Here is a 6,024-nt window from a genome sequence, read left to right as displayed (position 1 = left end):
AGCGGCTGGGGGAGCTGGGGGGGCTCAGCCTGGAGAAGAGGAGGCTGAGGGGAGCCCTCATCGCTCTCTGCAACTGCCTGAAAGGAGGCTGGAGCTGGGGGAGGTCAGTCTCTTCTCCCCAGGAACAAGCGACAGGACGAGAGAAAACGGCCTCAAGCTGCGCCAGGGCAGGTTTGGGTGGGATATTAGGAAAAACTTCTTCACCGAAAGGGCTGTCAGGCCCTGGCCCAGGCTGCCCAGGGAAGTGGTTGAGTCCCCATCCCTGGAGGGATTTAAAAGCCGGGCAGATGTGGTGCTTGAGGACATGGTTTAATGGTGGCCTTGGCAGTGCTGGTTAATGGTTGAACTCGATGATCTTAAGGGTCTTTTCCAACCTTAATGATTCTATGATTCTGTGATTCTAAGTTCTTCCAGCGCCCCTGGCAGTGGACAGGGATGGATCCCAGAGGCTTTGGGATGGGATGTCTCTCCAGGAGCTGCAGACTTGGGGGCCACCCCCCAAAGGTATCAGTCAACCTCCTGGCCTGAGAATTTGCCAATGTCTTCAGAAATGCAGCTTTTTGAGCTGAAAAAGGCACTGGTGTGACATGCGGGTTGGCCGGGAGCTCAGGCTAGTGGAAAGGGCTTGTCCCCTCCTGCCACCGCGTCCCCGACCCACGCTGGCACCTCTGTGCTGAGCTGTGTCCAGGCTCGTGGTCTCCTCTCCTCCCAGAGGGATTTGAGAGTGCAGGAGCCAGGTACCAGCAGATGATGAGATGGATAGGGACATCAGCAGGGGACATCACCGAAGGAATAGGCCACTAGAAGGAAGCTGTAGGGGGTTATTTGCTGTGGAAGGAATTGATCTTTCATGTTCCTGTTGTCCCCAAGGACAGCTTGGCATGAGCTGTTTATAGGGGACGGCTCTGCTGCCCTCCCTGCTCCAGGTGTGAGCCCAAAGCGCAGACGCAGGGCGGGTGGGATGTGCTGCTACCTCTGAGCATGTGTTGGCCTCCATGTGGGAAAAATGATGGGAAAAGGGAGAGGGGAGAGAGAAGGCAGGGCACCGAGAGAGCGGGGAGAAGGAGGGAGACATGGCTGGGGTGGGAGGAAGGGAGAAGGCAATGATGTGGCCTTTGCTCGCTCCCAGAGGCTGTCAGAGTAAAAATCTCTGGTACCTTGTGCACGCATCAACATTTACTGCCTAGAAACCTCACCTTATAGGAATGAATTGTTGTGTCCGGAGCATGCCAAAGGAACAATCTGCCAGAGGGTGCCAGAGGAACGGGGGGCTGATTCATTGCCAGACAGGGGTAATAATTGCCAAGCAATTACCCTGTAAATATCATTAATAACCCATATCAAGTGTTTTATTTAGAGGGCAGCCTGATATGCACGGAGCCCTTTGAAACGGAAATATGTGACATGGCAGGAGGACCAGTCCACAAGTGCAGGCAGTGGTCCCTGCCGCGGGGCAATCCCGGGAGCCTCGGCACCAGCACCCAAAGGTCCCAGCTGCAGGGGCCCTGCTCGCAAGGCACCACAGAAAGAGAGGAGACAGCATCTCTGCTGCAGAGGCCATGCTGGTATTGCTAAACTGCCTGGACAATCAGCTACTGCTAAAAGGGACTTTTTTTGCCATCACTGAACTGGCACTTTTCCTAGCAGAGCTCCACCAATGAAAGATTTTTTTCCCCTTGTTTTCCTAAACTGACACCCCAGTGTGGGCAGAGCTGTGGAGCTGGAGGAGTGGCCATGGGCATGGCGGATAAATGACCTGTTTGAGATCAGTATCTGAGCTTAGAATGGGACCACGGAGTCCTGAATTTAAGCTTCCACTCTAATCACAGCCATGTGCCTTTGAAAAAGAGGAGCTGCCAAGCAGAGAGGCTGTGCAGCCAGTCTGTGCATCCAGAGGGGACAGGTCTCGCCTCATGGACCAGCCCAGCTCTGAGCTTTGGGAGCAACGTCAGCTCCATTTCAATCTAGCTGGTATGAAAAGTGAAATCCCAAAGCTGGCTCACTGCATGAGTGAAGCAGGAACGGCTCCAGGCGGGTGCTCCTCATCTTCTGAGCTCTCTGCTCTTTGCCTGGACAGGCACGTTGTGTAGGACCCAGCAAGGTCAGCAGTGGGGATGCCAGGTCCAAGGGAATGTCACTGATCCCTGGCAGACAGACAGTAAAATGCAGTTACACTGGGATGCAAAACCAAACCAGCCAAAGGGACCCAGTGGTGCAGTTGCTTGGGGCTTGGGCTGGGACATCAGCAGGGCAGAAGTCCAACTGGTTGGGTTTCTTGTCCACCCAGAATGGGCAAAACCTGAGGAGGTTCTCAGTCCTGTGCAAGGTAATGTGCCCACAGGGGATGACTTACACAAGACCTTCAGGCTTGCTCTGTCCCCTTCAAATCCAGATGTCCCTCCCGCACAGACTCACCACCAGTTCCCACTGCGTGGGGACATGCAAGCTTGCGGGGAGGGCTGGCAGCTCCCCATTGCAAGAGGTGCTATTCCAAAGTCCCGGTGGGTGTGATCAGGAAACTACAAGGTCTTGCCCTATGGAGAAACCAGCCCTGTACAGCCACCGATGGTCCTCTGGCATTTCTTGCAATGGGAGGTGCAGTCCTGGTCAAATTCCACTTTCAGTAACTATAAATATAACTCCGATTCTGCCTCTTTCTGCTTCGGCCAGACTCACCGCATGTGGCCCAAGCCACTCTGCTGGGATGTGTCTACCAAGGGACCGGCCAGGGCGATGTGCAGGGCATGGACGAGTGTCTGGGGAGCGCTGGGGCTGCCCGGAAAGCCGGGAGGCACTGGGAGATGGAAAGACACCACAGGGGCTCCCCTGAGTCAAACATGGAGTCCTGGGTGCATGGACTGCTGAGCTGTTTATCTTCTGGTCTGATAACAGCATACCAAGTGCTGGAACATGTGGATTTATTTGTAGATGATTAATATTAGCAGATATATTGCACTTAATGAGGGTAATAGTTCAGTAAGAAAGCTTCCTTGGACCCCCGGGGTTAGAGTCAGCGGGGAAAGGCAGCGCGTTCCCCGGGGCGGAGGGGCTGGTTCCCGGGAGCTCTGCTGGTGGTGGGACCTGCAGGCAGCCTCCCTCCCACCCTGGGACCTGCAGCCGGAGCTGCTTCTTGCTTTCGGACAGTTTTGCCAAGGAAACGGGGCTCGTGCGGCCACAGGTGTGGGTAGGAGGCAGGGTCTGGGATGGAGATACTGCAGGTGGAGCAGGGCAGCCTTTGTGGAGAGAAACTGGTGCTTGCAGGTGGATCTGGGAGGTCCTGAAGGGCTGGTCCTCCACATGGCTGATGTGTTGCTTGGGCTGTGGCACCTGCACAGGGGACATCTGAAGTTAGGTGGAGTGTCCTGCTTCCCTGTCTGTCTCTGTCTCTTCAGGAGCTTTTGAAATCAGTAGCGTAGCTCAGCCAGACAGGGAAGCAGAGATTTGGGCTGCCAAATTCCTACAGGAATGAGGAATGAGATGGCCGTTCCTGGAGCAGGGCGTTGGTCATGCCCAGTGCTGTAGGATGCTCTGGTCTGCCGGCTGCGAGCAGAGGCCAGGCAAGGCTTGGTACCCGCCAGGTAGCCGCAGCGTAGCAAGCAGTGTCACCCGCAGGGGCCGTGTGGCACAGAGCCTGGCTGGAGCAGTGAGATTCCCAGGGCTGGTTATCATCGTTTCCTTCTCGCCAAGGAATGCAGCTCCTGGGCCTGGGCCGGACGCCATGCTCTCGCTGGCAGATGTGGCTGAGCCGCCGGCTCCGTGGTGCCAGGTGATGGAGACACAGGTCTCACTTGAAAGGGAACTGCCAACTTTTAACACTTCCCAGGCTTCCCCCTTCGCTGCAGGGACACGCGGTTGGTCTCACCAGCTGGCACAGGGGTCAACGGCTTTATCCGGGGAGGAATGAGGAACACAATGTCCTGGAGGGAGACAGCAGGATTATTTACGGCACCAAAATAAAGGGTGGAATGCAGAAAGGCATCAGGAGGTTCAAAGCTGCCCCTATGGCTCAGCACCACGTGGACGTTTCATGCAGTTTATTTCATGGTGTGAATTTGGAGCGGGGGAGAGGCACTACATCTTTCTGATTATCTACCAGAGGGAATTGCCGTGTCTTATCTGCTCATAGCCTTTACAACCTGCCTTAGCCCTGCAGGAACACCTCCAAAGGCAAGGGAAGGGGTAGCCTCCTGATGAGACCGTGTCCCCTGCACGTGTCTATCGAATAAGCCCTATCACATCAGTGCTGGCCCTTGTCTTCAGAGGGAGACCTCCTCACGGGAGAGCCCTGGGCCACAACAACGGGGCTGGCACGGGTACAGCGTGCAAGTGCATCCCCAAATTGAAGGCTTTGCAGCGTAAGACATCCCGGCTCAGGGAGCAGAGCACATTTTGTTGGTTAGAGTCAACGCCACCAACTCTGATCTCCCTCTGGAGCACAGCAAGGGCCTCCAGAGCCACCATCACCCCCGAGAAGACCCTGCCCAGCACAGGGGCAGCCCCCGGGGAGCATCGTGGAGCAGGCGTGGGCTGTGCATGGCAGACGCTGGGCTGTTTGTCCTCGGCAAAGTGCTGAGGCTGGACGGCGCTCTCCTGACAGCCCTCTTCCCAGCTCTGCCTCTGGTGACCTTGAGCAAGGGCTGTTATCTTATTTGTAAAATAGGTGCAAGATAGCTGCCTTCTCCAGGGGAACACACAAGTGCTCAGCAAGGTCTGCCCAAGGCCCAGGAACACGAGCAGCGCTCAGCAGTGGGGTGAGCTGCTCCCAGGGGCTGGGTGGGGAGCAGCCTCGGCCCACACCTTCAGTCAAAAATGCATGGCGTTGCAGCAGCTCGGGGCCGGGGGGCCGGGATCGCCCCCAGCCCGCAGGCTGCAGTGCGAAGGATCCCGCTCGCCTGGAATCCGGGCTCGGGGCTGGCTCTGGGCTCTGCCTCCCCCCACCGCTCATTGCTTCCCCCCTCCAGGCTTTCTGCCCACTCTGTGAATTAGGAGAGTCAACCGAAATGAGGCTTTTTCGCACAATTGAATTCCATTAAAGGGAGGTTTTCCAATTTAAAAAAAAAAAAGAAAAGAGAAGAGGAATCTTTCCCCCCAAAAAACGTGGGAAGGTGTGTGGAGGAGTTTGGGAGAAGCTCAGCAGCACACAGCTTCTCCCTCCTTTCTGCCAGCATTTGTGCAAGGCGGTGCAAAGCCGGGGAAGCCACGGGAGCAGGGAGGCGCGGGTGAAAAGCGAACGTGGTCCTGGCGGGGCAGGAGCCATTGAGCCATTGCATTTGTACCTCGCTGCCTGCTATGTGGCCTTGGGCAACTCATTAAGGCCAAAATGCTCAAACCTCAGTGATGGGAGATAAGCCTCAAAATAAAACGTCTCATTGTTCAGGGCTCTGAGGTCAATATCTTCAGAAGTACTCAGGTGTTTAAAGTGAGGACGGCTGCGATGGAGGTCCTGTCGCCCCTGGTTAGAGAGATCAGGATCCGGCTTTTAGATGAAAGAGCCGGCAGCCTGCTTTGCCTTTTTCAAAAGTTTTAGTCAGGGTGTTGCCGTGCTGCGCCGATGTCCTGGCGCCGGTGGCACAAGGCCGGGAGCCAGCTCGTGCTGCCAGTCTGCCTCGAAAGAGTTGGCGGGCAGCGGGCATTTAAAGCTGAATAAATCATTTCAGGCCAGAGGGATGCAATGCCTGGGCGAAATCTGGCGGGAGCGCGGTTCCCTGCCCTGCACCGCACCCAGGGCTCGGAGGGAGGCTGCAGCCCTGGTCCACGTGTGCCCTGGCTCCCGGTCTTGTCTGGCCACATCCCCAGGGATGCCGGTGGCCTCATGCAGGCTGCACTTTGCAAGACCCAATGGTGCTCAGCCAGGATGGCAAGAAGTATGCCTGCACTTTCCCTTCGGTCAGTGCAAGGGAAAGGTTGCAAGTCACCATGGTTCACATCTGTCCATGTTCTGGCGAGCCGGTGGCTGGCTTCGGGCTGGCCCTTTGCACAGGGAGCAGTCCCACCCCAGTGAAACCAGTCCTTCCCGGATTTCTC

This window comes from Nipponia nippon, unplaced genomic scaffold, assembly GCF_047370975.1.
Source record: "Nipponia nippon isolate SJK-2023a ecotype South Korea unplaced genomic scaffold, ASM4737097v1 scaffold_25, whole genome shotgun sequence".
In the NCBI taxonomy this organism is placed as follows: Eukaryota; Metazoa; Chordata; class Aves; order Pelecaniformes; family Threskiornithidae; genus Nipponia; species Nipponia nippon.
This window is presented reverse-complemented; position numbering follows the sequence as displayed.